Below are 15,501 nucleotides of genomic sequence, written 5' to 3' on the forward strand. Positions count from 1 at the left end.
TGCCATGGCGACGATGATGTCATAAGGGTCGTCATGGCGACGATAATGTCATAACGGTCATCATGGCGATGATGATGTCATAATTGTCGTCAAGGCGACGATGATGTCATAATAGTCGTCATGGCAACGGTGGTGTCTTGATGTCATAATGGTCGTCATGGCGACGAAGATGTCATAATGGTTTTCATGGCGACTGTGATTTAATAATGGTCGTAATGGCTACGATGATGTCATAATGGTCGTCATGGCAACGGTGATGTCATAATGGTCGTCATAGCAACGGTGATGTCATGATGTCATAATGGACGTCATGGCGACGAAGATGTCATAATGGTTGTCATGGCAACTGTGATTTAATAATGGTCGTAATGGCTACGATGATGTGATAATGGTCGACATGGCGACCGTGATGTCATAATGGTTGCCATGGCAACGGTGATGTCATAATGGTCGTCATAGCAACGGTGATGTCATGATGTCATAATGGTCATCATGGCGACGATGATATCACATTGGTTGTCATGGCGATGATGATGTCATAATGGTTGTCATGGCGACAATGATGTCATAAGGGTCGTCATGGCAACGATATTGTCATAACGGTCATCTTGGCGATGATGATGTCATAATGGTCGTCATGGCGATTGTGATGTCATAATGGTTGTCATGGCGACGATGATGTCATAATGGTCATCATGGCGACGATGATGTCATAATGGTCGTCATGGCAACGGTGATGTCATAATGGTCGTCATAGCAACGGTGATGTCATGATGTCATAATGGTCATCATGGCGACGAAGATGTCATAATGGTTGTCATGGCGACTGTGATTTAATAATGGTCATAATGGCTACGTTGATGACATAATGGTCGACATGGCGACCGTGATGTCATAATGGTTGTCATGGCGATTGTGATGTCATAATGGTTGTCATGGCGACGATGATGTCATAATGGTCGTCATGGCGACGGTGATGTCATAATGGTCGTCATGGCAACGGTGATGTCATAATGGTCGTCATGGCAACGGTGATGTCATGATGTCATAATGGTCGTCATGGTGACGAAGATGTCATAATGGTTGTCATGGCGACTGTGATTTAGTAATGGTCGTAATGGCTGCGATGATGTCATAATGGTCGTCATGGCGACGGTGATGTCATAATGGTCGACATTGCGAATATGATGTCATAATGGTTGTCATGGCGACGATGATGTCATGATGGTCATCATGGCGACGATGATATCATATTGGTTGTCATGGTGATGATGATGTCATAATGGTTGCCATGGCGACGATGATGTCATAATGGTTGTCATGGCGACGATGATGTCATAATGGTCGTCATGGCGACGATGATGTCATAATGGTCGTCATGGCAACGGTGATGTCATAATGGTCGTCATGGCAACGGTGATGTCATAATGGTCGTCATGGCAACGGTGATGGCATAATGGTCGCCATGGCGACGATGATGTCATAATGGTTGTCATGGCGACTGTGATTTAATAATGGTCGTAATGGCTACGATGATGTCATAATGGTCGTCATGGCAACGGAGATGTCATAATGGTCGCCATGGCGACGGTGATGTCATAATGGTTGTCATGGCGACGATGATGTCATAATAGTCATCATGGCGACGAAGATATCATATTGGTTGTCATGGCGATGATGTCATAAGGGTCGTCATGGCGACGATAATGTCATAAAGGGTCATCATGGCGATGATGATGCCATAATGGTCGTCATGGCGATTGTGATGTCATAATGGTTGTCATGGCGACAATGATGTCATAATGGTCGTCATGGCGACGATGATGTCATAATGGTCGTCATGGCAACGGTGATGTCATAATGGTCGTCATGGCAATGGTGATGTCATGATGTCATAATGGTCGTCATGGCGACGAAGATGTCATAATGGTTGTCATGGCGACTGTGATTTAATAATGGTCGTAATGGCTACGACGATGTCATAATGGTCGTCATGGCGACGGAGATGTCATAATGGTCGCCATGGCGACGATGATGTCATAATGGTTGTCATGGCGACGATGATGTCATAATGGTCATCATGGCGACGATGATATCATATTGGTTGTCATGGCGATGATGATGTCATAATGGTTGCCATGGCGACGATGATGTCATAAGAGTCGTCATGGCGACGATAATGTCATAACGGTCATCATGGCGATGATGATGTCATAATGGTCTTCATGGCAACGGTGATGTCATGATGTCATAATGGTCGTCATGGCGACGAAGATGTCATAATGGTTGTCATGGCGACTGTGATTTAATAATGGTCGTAATGGCTAAGATGATGTCATAATGGTCGACATGGCGACCGTGATGTCATAATGGTTGTCATGGCGACGATGATGTCATAATGGTTGTCATGGCGACAATGATATCATATTGGTTGTCATGGCGATGATGATGTCATAATGGTTGCCATGGCGACGATATTGTCATAACGGTCATCTTGGCGATGATGATGTCATAATGGTCGTCATGGCGATTGTGATGTCATAATGGTCGTCATGGCAACATTGATGTCATGATGTCATAATGGTCGTCATGGCGACGAAGATGTCATAATGGTTGTCATGGCGACTGTGATTTAATAATGGTCATAATGGCTGCGATGATGTCATAATGGTCGTCATGGTGACGGTGATGTCATAATGGTCGACATTGCGAATATGATGTCATAATGGTTGTCATGGCGACGATGATGTCATAAGGGTCGTCATGGCGACGATATTGTCATAACGGTCATCATGGCGATGATGATGTCATAATGGTCACCATGGCGACGATGATGTCATAATGGTCGTCATGGCGAATATGATGTCATAATGGTTGTCATGGCGACGATGATGTCATAATGGTTGCCATGGCGACCATGATGTCATAAGGGTCGTCATGGCGATTTAGATGTCATAATGGTTGTCATGGCGACGATGATGTCATAATGGTCGTCATGGCGACGGTGATGTCATAATGGTCGTCATGGCAACGGTGATGTCATAATGGTCGTCATGGCAACATTGATGTCATGATGTCATAATGGTCGTCATGGCGACGAAGATGTCATAATGGTTGTCATGGCGACTGTGATTTAATAATGGTCATAATGGCTGCGATGATGTCATAATGGTCGTCATGGTGACGGTGATGTCATAATGGTCGACATTGCGAATATGATGTCATAATGGTTGTCATGGCGACGATGATGTCATAAGGGTCGTCATGGCGACGATATTGTCATAACGGTCATGATGGCGATGATGATGTCATAATGGTCACCATGGCGACGATGATGTCATAATGGTCGTCATGGCGAATATGATGTCATAATGGTTGTCATGGCGACGATGATGTCATAATGGTTGTCATGGCGACAATGATATCATATTGGTTGTCATGGCGATGATGATGTCATAATGGTTGCCATGGCGACGATGATGTCATAATGGTTGTCACGGCGACGCTAATGTAATAATGGTCGTCATGGCAACGGTGATGTCATAATGGTCGTCATGGCAACGGTGATGTCATGATGTCATAATGGTCGTCATGGCGACGAAGATGTCATAATGGTTGTCATGGCGACTGTGATTTAATAATGGTCGTAATGGCTACGATGATGTCATAATGGTCGTCATGGCAACGGTGATGTCATAATGGTCGCCATGGCGACGATGATGTCATAATGGTTGTCATGGCGACGATGATGTCATAATGGTCATCATGGCGACGATGATGTCATAATGGTCTTCATGGCAACGGTGATGTCATAAAGGTCGTCATGGCAACGGTGATGTCATGATGTCATAATGGTCATCATGGCGACGAAGATGTCATAATGGTTGTCATGGCGACTGTGATTTAATAATGGTCGTAATGGCTACGATGATTTAATAATGGTCGTAATGGCGACGGTGATGTCATAATGGTCGCCATGGCGATGATGATGTCATAATGGTTGCCATGGCGACGATGATGACATAATGGTCATCATGGCGACGATGATGACATAATGGTCATCATGGCGACGATGATGACATAATGGTCATCATGGCGACGATGATATCATATTGGTCGCCATGGCGATGATGATGTCATAATGGTCGACATGGCGATGATGATGTCATAGCGGTCATCATGGCGATGATGATGTCATAATGGTCGTCATGGCGATGATGATGTCATGATTGTCGTCAAGGCGACGATGATGTCATAATGGTCGTCATGGCAACGGTGGTGTCATAATGGTCGCCATGGCGACGATGATGTCATAATGGTTGTCATGGCGATGATGATGTCATAATGGTCGTCATGGCAACGGTGATGTCATGATGTCATAATGGTCGTCATGGCGACGAAGATGTCATAATGGTTGTCATGGCGACTGTGATTTAATAATGGTCGTAATGGCTATGATGATGTCAAAATGGTCGTCATGGCAACGGTGATGTCATAATGGTCGTCATAGCAACGGTGATGTCATGATGACATAATGGTCGTCATGGCGACGAAGATGTCATAATGGTTGTCATGGCGACTGTGATTTAATAATGGTCGTAATGGCTACGATGATGTCATAATGGTCAACATGGCGTCCGTGATGTCATAATGGTTGCCATGGCGACGATGATGTCATAATGGTTGTCATGGCGACAATGATATCATATTGGTTGTCATGGCGATGATGATGTCATAATGGTTGCCATGGCGACGATGATGTTATAAGGGTCGTCATGGCGACGATATTGTCATAACGGTCATCATGGCGATGATGATGTCATAATGGTCGCCATGGCGACGATGATGTCATAATGGTCGTCATGGCGATTGTGATGTCATAATGGTTGTCATGGCGACGATGATGTCATAATGGTCGTCATGGCGACGATGATGTCATAATGGTCGTCATGGCAACGGTGATGTCATAATGGTCGTCATGGCAACGGTGATGTCATGATGTCATAATGGTCGTCATGGTGACGAAGATGTCATAATGGTTGTCATGGCGACTGTGATTTAATAATGGTCGTAATGGCTGCGATGATGTCATAGTGGTCGTCATGGCGACGGTGATGTCATAATGGTCGACATTGCGAATATGATGTCATAATGGTTGTCATAGCGACGATGATGTCATAATGGTCATCATGGCGACGATGATATCATATTGGTTGTCATGGCGATGATGATGTCATAATGGTTGCCATGGCGACGATGATGTCATAATGGTTGTCATGGCGACGATGATGTCATAATGGTTGTCATGGCGACGGTGATGTCATAATGGTCGTCATGGCAACGGTGATGTCATAATGGTCGTCATGGCAACGGTGATGTCATAATGGTCGCCATGGCGACGATGATGTCATAATGGTTGTCATGGCGACTGTGATTTAATAATGGTCGTAATGGCTACGATGATGTCATAATGGTCGTCATGGCAACGGTGATGTCATAATGGTCGACATGGCGACGATGATGTCATAATGGTTGTCATGACGACGATGATGTCATAATAGTCATCATGGCAACGAAAATATCATATTGGTTGTCATGGCGATGATGATGTCATAATGGTTGCCATGGCGACGATGATGTCATAAGGGTCGTCATGGCGACGATAATGTCATAAAGGGTCATCATGGCGATGATGATGCCATAATGGTCGTCATGGCGATTGTGATGTCATAATGGTTGTCATGGCGACGATGATGTCATAATGGTCGTCATGGCGACGATAATGTCATAACGGTCATCATGGCGATGATGATGTCATAATGGTCGTCATGGCGATGATGATGTCATAATTGTCGTCAAGGCGACGATGATGTCATAATGGTCGTCATGGCAACGGTGGTGTCATAATGGTCGCCATGGCGACGATGATGTCAAAATGGTTGTCATGGCGACGATGATGTCATAATGGTCGTCATGGCAACGGTGATGTCATGATGTCATAATGGTCGTCATGGCGACGAAGATGTCATAATGGTTGTCATGGCGACTGTGATTTAATAATGGTCGTAATGGCTACGATGATGTCATAATGGTCGTCATGGCAACGGTGATGTCATAATGGTCGTCATAGCAACGGTGATGTCATGATGTCATAATGGTCGTCATGGCGACGAAGATGTCATAATGGTTGTCATGGCGACTGTGATTTAATAATGGTCGTAATGGCTACGATGATGTCATAATGGTCGACATGGCGACCGTGATGTCATAATGGTTGCCATGGCGACGATGATGTCATAATGGTTGTCATGGCGACAATGATATCATATTGGTTGTCATGGCGATGATGATGTCATAATGGTTGCCATGGCGACGATGATGTCATAAGGGTCGTCATGGCGACGATATTGTCATAACGGTCATCATGGCGATGATGATGTCATAATGGTCGCCATGGCGACGATGATGTCATAATGGTCGTCATGGCGAATATGATGTCATAATGGTTGTCATGGCGACGGTGATGTCATAATGGTTGTCATGGCGACAATGATATCATATTGGTTGTCATGGTGATGATGATGTCATAATGGTTGCCATGGCGACGATGATGTCATAATGGTTGTCATGGCGACGATGATGTCATAATGGTAGTCATAGCGACGCTAATGTAATAATGGTCGTCATGGCAACGGTGATGTCATAATGGTCGTCATGGCAACGGTGATGTCATGATGTCATAATGGTCGTCATGGCGACGAAGATGTCATAATGGTTGTCATGGCGACTTTGATTTAATAATGGTTGTAATGGCTACGATGATGTCATAATGGTCGTCATGGCAACGGTGGAGTCATAATGGTCGCCATGGCGACGATGATGTCATAATGGTTGTCATGGCGACGATGATGTCATAATGGTCATCATTGCGATGATGATATCATATTGGTTGTCATGGCGATGATGATGTCATAATTGTTGCCATGGCGACGATGATGTCATAAGGGTCGTCATGGCGACGATAATGTCATAAAGGGTCATCATGGCGATGATGATGCCATAATGGTCGTCATGGCGATTGTGATGTCATAATGGTTGTCATGGCGACGATGATGTCATAATGGTCGTCATGGCGATGATGATGTCATAATGGTCTTCATGGCAACGGTGATGTCATAAAGGTCGTCATGGCAACGGTGATGTCATGATGTCATAATGGTCATCATGGCGACGAAGATGTCATAATGGTTGTCATGGCGACTGTGATTTAATAATGGTCGTAATGGCTACGATGATTTAATAATGGTCGTCATGGCGACGGTGATGTCATAATGGTCGCCATGGCGATGATGATGTCATAATGGTTGCCATGGCGACGATGATGACATAATGGTCATCATGGCGACGATGATGACATAATGGTCATCATGGCGACGATGATATCATATTGGTCGCCATGGCGATGATGATGTCATAATGGTCGTCATGACGATGATGATGTCATAATTGTCGTCAAGGCGACGATGATGTCATAATGGTCGTCATGGCAACGTTGGTGTCATAATGGCCGCCATGGCGATGATGATGTCATAATGGTTGTCATGGCGACGATGATGTCATAATGGTCGTCATGGCAACGGTGATGTCATGATGTCATAATGGTCGTCATGGCGACGAAGATGTCATAATCGTTGTCATGGCGACTGTGATTTAATAATGGTCGTAATGGCTATGATGATGTCAAAATGGTCGTCATGGCAACGGTGATGTCATAATGGTCGTCATAGCAACGGTGATGTCATGATGTCATAATGGTCGTCATGGCGACGAAGATGTCATAATGGTTGTCATGGCGACTGTGATTTAATAATGGTCGTAATGGCTACGATGATGTCATAATGGTCGACATGGCGACCGTGATGTCATAATGGTTGCCATGGCGACGATGATGTCATAATGGTTGTCATGGCGAAAATGATATCATATTGGTTGTCATGGCGATGATGATGTCATAATGGTTGCCATGGCGACGATGATGTCATAAGGGTCGTCATGGCGACGATATTGTCATAACGGTCATCATGGCGATGATGATGTCATAATGGTCGCCATGGCGACGATGATGTCATAATGGTCGTCATGGCGATTGTGATGTCATAATGGTTGTCATGGCGACGATGATGTCATAATGGTCGTCATGGCGACGATGATGTCATAATGGTCGTCATGGCAACGGTGATGTCATAATGGTCGTCATGGCAACGGTGATGTCATGATGTCATAATGGTCGTCATGGTGACGAAGATGTCATAATGGTTGTCATGGCGACTGTGATTTAATAATGGTCGTAATGGCTACGATGATGTCATAATGGTCGTCATGGCGACGGTGATGTCATAATGGTCGACATTGCGAATATGATGTCATAATGGTTGTCATGGCGACGATGATGTCATAATGGTCATCATGGCGACGATGATATATTGGTTGTCATGGCGATGATGATGTCATAATGGTTGCCATGGCGACGATGATGTCATAATGGTTGTCATGGCGACGATGATGTCATAATGGTTGTCATGGCGACGGTGATGTCATAATGGTCGTCATGGCAACGGTGATGTCATAATGGTCGTCATGGCAACGGTGATGTCATAATGGTCGCCATGGCGAAGATGATGTCATAATGGTTGTCATGGCGACTGTGATTTAATAATGGTCGTAATGGCTACGATGATGTCATAATGGTCGTCATGGCAACGGTGATGTCATAATGGTCGCCATGGCGACGATGATGTCATAATGGTTGTCATGGCGACGATGATGTCATAATAGTCATCATGGCAACGAAGATATCATATTGGTTGTCATGGCGATGATGATGTCATAATGGTTGCCATGGCGACGATGATGTCATAAGGGTCGTCATGGCGACGATAATGTCATAAAGGGTCATCATGGCGATGATGATGCCATAATGGTTGTCATGGCGATTGTGATGTCATAATGGTTGTCATGGCGACGATGATGTCATAATGGTCGTCATGGCGACGATAATGTCATAACGGTCATCATGGCGATGATGATGTCATAATGGTCGTCATGGCGATGATGATGTCATAATTGTCGTCAAGGCGACGATGATGTCATAATGGTCGTCATGGCAACGGTGGTGTCATAATGGTCGCCATGGCGACGATGATGTCATAATGGTTGTCATGGCGACGATGATGTCATAATGGTTGTCATGGCGACGATGATGTCATAGTGGTCGTCATGGCAACGGTGATGTCATGATGTCATAATGGTCGTCATGGCGACGAAGATGTCATAATGGTTGTCATGGCGACTGTGATTTAATAATGGTCGTAATGGCTACGATGATGTCATAATGGTCGTCATGGCAACGGTGATGTCATAATGGTCGTCATAGCAACGGTGATGTCATGATGTCATAATGGTCGTCATGGCGACGAAGATGTCATAATGGTTGTCATGGCGACTGTGATTTAATAATGGTCGTAATGGCTACGATGATGTCATAATGGTCGACATGGCGACCGTGATGTCATAATGGTTGCCATGGCGACGATGATGTCATAATGGTTGTCATGGCGACAATGATATCATATTGGTTGTCATGGCGATGATGATGTCATAATGGTTGCCATGGCGATGATGATGTCATAAGGGTCGTCATGGCGACGATATTGTCATAACGGTCATCATGGCGATGATGATGTCATAATGGTCGCCATGGCGACGATGATGTCATAATGGTCGTCATGGCGAATATGATGTTATAATGGTTGTCATGGCGACGATGATGTCATAATGGTTGTCATGGCGACAATGATATCATATTGGTTGTCATGGCGATGATGATGTCATAATGGTTGCCATGGCGACGATGATGTCATAATGGTTGTCATGGCGACGATGATGTCATAATGGTCGTCATGGCGACGCTAATGTAATAATGGTCGTCATGGCAACGGTGATGTCATAATGGTCGTCATGCAACGGTGATGTCATGATGTCATAATGGTCGTCATGGCGACGAAGATGTCATAATGGTTGTCATGGCGACTTTGATTTAATAATGGTCGTAATGGCTACGATGATGTCATAATGGTCGTCATAGCAACGGTGGAGTCATAATGGTCGCCATGGCGACGATGATGTCATAATGGTTGTCATGGCGACGATGATGTCATAATGGTCATCATTGCGACGATGATATCATATTGGTTGTCATGGCGATGATGATGTCATAATGGTTGCCATGGCGACGATGATGTCATAAGGGTCGTCATGGCGACGATAATGTCATAAAGGGTTATCATGGCGACGATGATGTCATAATGGTCTTCATGGCAACGGTGATGTCATACTGGTCGTCATGGCAACGGTGATGTCATGATGTCATAATGGTCATCATGGCGACGAAGATGTCATAATGGTTGTCATGGCGACTGTGATTTAATAATGGTCGTAATGGCTACGATGATTTAATAATGGTCGTCATGGTGACGGTGATGTCATAATGGTCGCCATGGCGATGATGATGTCATAATGGTTGCCATGGCGACCATGATGACATAATGGTCATCATGGCGACGATGATATCATATTGGTCGCCATGGCGATGATGATGTCATAATGGTCGCCATGGCGACGATGATGTCATAATGGTCGTCATGGCGACGATGATGTCATAATGGTCGACATGGCGATGATGATGTCATAGCGGTCATCATGGCGATGATGATGTCATAATGGTCGTCATGGCAACGGTGATATCATGATGTCATAATGGTCGTCATGGCGACGAAGATGTCATAATGGTTGTCATGGCGACTGTGATTTAATAATGGTCGTAATGGCTATGATGATGTCAAAATGGTCGTCATGGCAACGGTGATGTCATAATGGTCGTCATAGCAACGGTGATGTCATGATGTCATAATGGTCGTCATGGCGACGAAGATGTCATAATGGTTGTCATGGCGACTGTGAATTAATAATGGTCGTAATGCCTACGATGATGTCATAATGGTCGACATGGCGACCGTGATGTCATAATGGTTGCCATGGCGACGATGATGTCATAATGGTTGTCATGGCGACAATGATATATTGGTTGTCATGGCGATGATGATGTCATAATGGTTGCCATGGCGACGATGATGTCATAAGGGTCGTCATGGCGACGATATTGTCATAACGGTCATCATGGCGATGATGATGTCATAATGGTCGCCATGGCGACGATGATGTCATAATGGTCGTCATGGCGAATATGATGTCATAATGGTTGTCATGGCGACGATGATGTCATAATGGTTGTCATGGCGACAATGATATCATATTGGTTGTCATGGCGATGATGATGTCATAATGGTTGCCATGGCGACGATGATGTCATAATGGTTGTCATGGCGACGATGATGACATAATGGTCGTCATGGCAACGCTAATGTAATAATGGTCGTCATGGCAACGGTGATGTCATAATGGTCGTCATGGCAACGGTGATGTCATGATGTCATAATGGTCGTCATGGCGACGAAGATGTCATAATGGTTGTCATGGCGACTGTGATTTAATAATGGTCGTAATGGCTACGATGATGTCATAATGGTCGTCATGGCAACGGTGATGTCATAATGGTCGCCATGGCGACGATGATGTCATAATGGTTGTCATGGCGACGATGATGTCATAATGGTCATCATTGCGACGATGATATCATATTAGTTGTCATGGCGATGATGATGTCATAATGGTTGCCATGGCGACGATGATGTCATAAGGGTCGTCATGGCGACGATAATGTCATAAAGGGTCATCATGGCGATGATGATGCCATAATGGTCGTCATGGCGATTGTGATGTCTTAATGGTTGTCATGGCGACAATGATGTCATAATGGTCGTCATGGCGACGATGTCATAATGGTCTTCATGGCAACGGTGATGTCCTAATGGTCGTCATGGCAACGGTGATGTCATGATGTCATAATGGTCATCATGGCGACGAAGATGTCATAATGGTTGTCATGGCGACTGTGATTTAATAATGGTCGTAATGGCTACGATGATTTAATAATGGTCGTCATGGCGACGTTGATGTCATAATGGTCGCCATGGCGATGATGATGTCATAATGGTTGCCATGGCGACGATGATGACATAATGTTCATCATGGCGACGATGATATCATATTGGTCGCCATGGCGATGATGATGTCATAATGGTCGCCATGGCGACGATGATGTCATAACGGTCGTCATGGCGACGATGATGTCATAATGGTCGACATGGCGATGATGATGTCATAGCGGTCGTCATGGCGACGATGATGTCATAATGGTCGACATGGCGATGATGATGTCATAATGGTCGTCATGGCGACGATGATGTCATAATGTTCGTCATGGCAACGGTGGTGTCATAATGGTCGCCATGGCGACGATGATGTCATAATGGTTGTCATGGCGACGATGATGTCAGAATGGTCGTCATGGCAACGGTGATGTCATGATGTCATAATGGTCGTCATGGCGACGAAGATGTCATAATGGTTGTCATGGCGACTGTGATTTAATAATGGTCGTAATGGCTACGATGATGTCATAATGGTCGACATGGCGACCGTGATGTCATAATGGTTGCCATGGCGACGATGATGTCATAATGGTTGTCATGGCGACAATGATATCATATTGGTTGTCATGGCGATGATGATGTCATAATGGTTGCCATGGCGACGATGATGTCATAAGGGTCGTCATGGCGACGATATTGTCATAACGGTCATCATGGCGATGATGATGTCATAATGGTCGCCATGGCGACGATGATGTCATAATGGTCGTCATGGCGAATATGATGTCATAATGGTTGTCATGGCGACGATGATGTCATAATGGTTGTCATGGCGACAATGATATCATATTGGTCGTCATGGAGATGATGATGTCATAATGGTTGCCATGGCGACGATGATGTCATAATGGTTGTCATGGCGACGATGATGTCATAATGGTCGTCATGGCGACGCTAATGTAATAATGGTCGTCATGGCAACGGTGATGTCATAATGGTCGTCATGGCAACGGTGATGTCATGATGTCATAATGGTCGTCATGGCGACGAAGATGTCATAATGGTTGTCATGGCGACTGTGATTTAATAATGGTCGTAATGGCTACGATGATGTCATAATGGTCGTCATGGCAATGGTGATGTCATAATGGTCGCCATGGCGACGATGATGTCATAATGGTTGTCCTGGCGACGATGATGTCATAATGGTCATCATTGCGACGATGATATCATATTGGTTGTCATGGCGATGATGATGTCATAATGGTTGCCATGGCGACGATGATGTCATAACGGTCGTCATGGCGACGATGATGTCATAATGGTCGACATGGCGATGATGATGTCATAGCGGTCATCATGGCGATGATGATGTCATAATGGTCGTCATGGCGATGAAGATGTCATAATTGTCGTCAAGGCGACGATGATGTCATAATGGTCGTCATGGCAACGGTGGTGTCATAATGGTCGCCATGGCGACGATGATGTCATAATGGTCGTCATGGCAACGGTGATGTCATGATGTCATAATGGTCGTCATGGCACGAAGATGTCATAATTTTTGTCATGGCGACTGTGATTTAATAATGGTCGTAATGGCTACGATGATGTCATAATAGTCGTCATGGCAACGGTGATGTCATGATGGTCGTCATAGCAACGGTGATGTCATGATGTCATAATGGTCGTCATGGCGACGAAGATGTCATAATGGTTGTCATAGCGACTGTGATTTAATAATGGTCGTAATGGCTACGATGATGTCATAATGGTCGACATGGCGACCGTGATGTCATAATGGTTGCCATGGCGACGATGATGTCATAATGTTTGTCATGGCGACAATGATATCATATTGGTTGTCATGGCGATGATGATGTCATAATGGTTGCCATGGCGAAGATGATGTCATAAGTGTCGTCATGGCGACGATATTGTCATAACGGTCATCATGGCGATGATGATGTCATAATGGTCGCCATGGCGACGATGATGTCATAATGGTCGTCATGGCGACGATGATGTCATAATGGTTGTCATGGCGAATATGATGTCATAATGGTTGTCATGGCGACAATGATATCATATTGGTTGTCATGGCGATGATGATGTCATAATAGTTGCCATGGCGACGATGATGTCATAATGGTTGTCATGGCGACGATGATGTCATAATGGTCGTCATGGCGACGAAGATGTCATAATGGTTGTCATGGCGACTGTGATTTAATAATGGTCGTAATGGCTACGATGATGTCATAATGGTCGTCATGGCAACGGTGATGTCATAATGGTCGCCATGGCGACGATGATGTCATAATGGTTGTCATGGCGACGATGATGTCATAATGGTCATCATGGCGACGAAGATATCATATTGGTTGTCATGGCGATGATGATGTCATAATGGTTGCCATGGCGACGATGATGTCATAAGGGTCGTCATGGCGACGATAATGTTATAAAGGGTCATCATGGCGATGATGATGCCATAATGGTCGTCATGGCGATTGTGATGTCATAATGGTTGTCATGGCGACGATGATGTCATAATGGTCGTCATGGCGACGATGATGTCATAATGGTTGTCATGGCGAATATGATGTCATAATGGTTGTCATGGCGACAATGATATCATATTGGTTGTCATGGCGATGATGATGTCATAATGGTTGCCATGGCGACGATGATGTCATAATGGTTGTCATGGCGACGATGATGTCATAATGGTCGTCATGGCGACGCTAATGTCATAATGGTCGTCATGGCAACGGTGATGTCATAATGGTCGTCATGGCAACGGTGATGTCATGATGTCATAATGGTCATCATGGCGACGAAGATGTCATAATGGTTGTCATGGCGACTGTGATTTAATAATGGTCGTAATGGCTACGATGATGTCATAATGGTCGTCATGGCAACGGTGATGTCATAATGGTCGCCATGGCGACGATGATGTCATAATGGTCATCATGGCGACGAAGATATCATATTGGTTGTCATGGCGATGATGATGTCATAATGGTTGCCATGGCGACGATGATGTCATAAGGGTCGTCATGGCGACGATAATGTCATAAAGGGTCATCATGGCGATGATGATGCCATAATGGTCGTCATGGCGATTGTGATGTCATAAAGGTTGTCATGGCGACGATGATGTCATAATGGTCGTCATGGCGACGATGATGTCATAATGGTCGTCATGGCAATGGTGATGTCATAATGGTCGTCATGGCAATGGTGATGTCATGATGTCATAATGGTCGTCATGGCGACGAATATGTCATAATGGTTGTCATGGCGACTGTGATTTAATAATGGTCATAATGGCTGCGATGATGTCATAATGGTCGTCATGGCGACGGTGATGTCATATTGGTCA

Source organism: Phyllobates terribilis, unplaced genomic scaffold (assembly GCF_046119375.1).
Source record: "Phyllobates terribilis strain yellow unplaced genomic scaffold, ASM4611937v1 Scaffold_16__1_contigs__length_26959993, whole genome shotgun sequence".
In the NCBI taxonomy this organism is placed as follows: Eukaryota; Metazoa; Chordata; class Amphibia; order Anura; family Dendrobatidae; genus Phyllobates; species Phyllobates terribilis.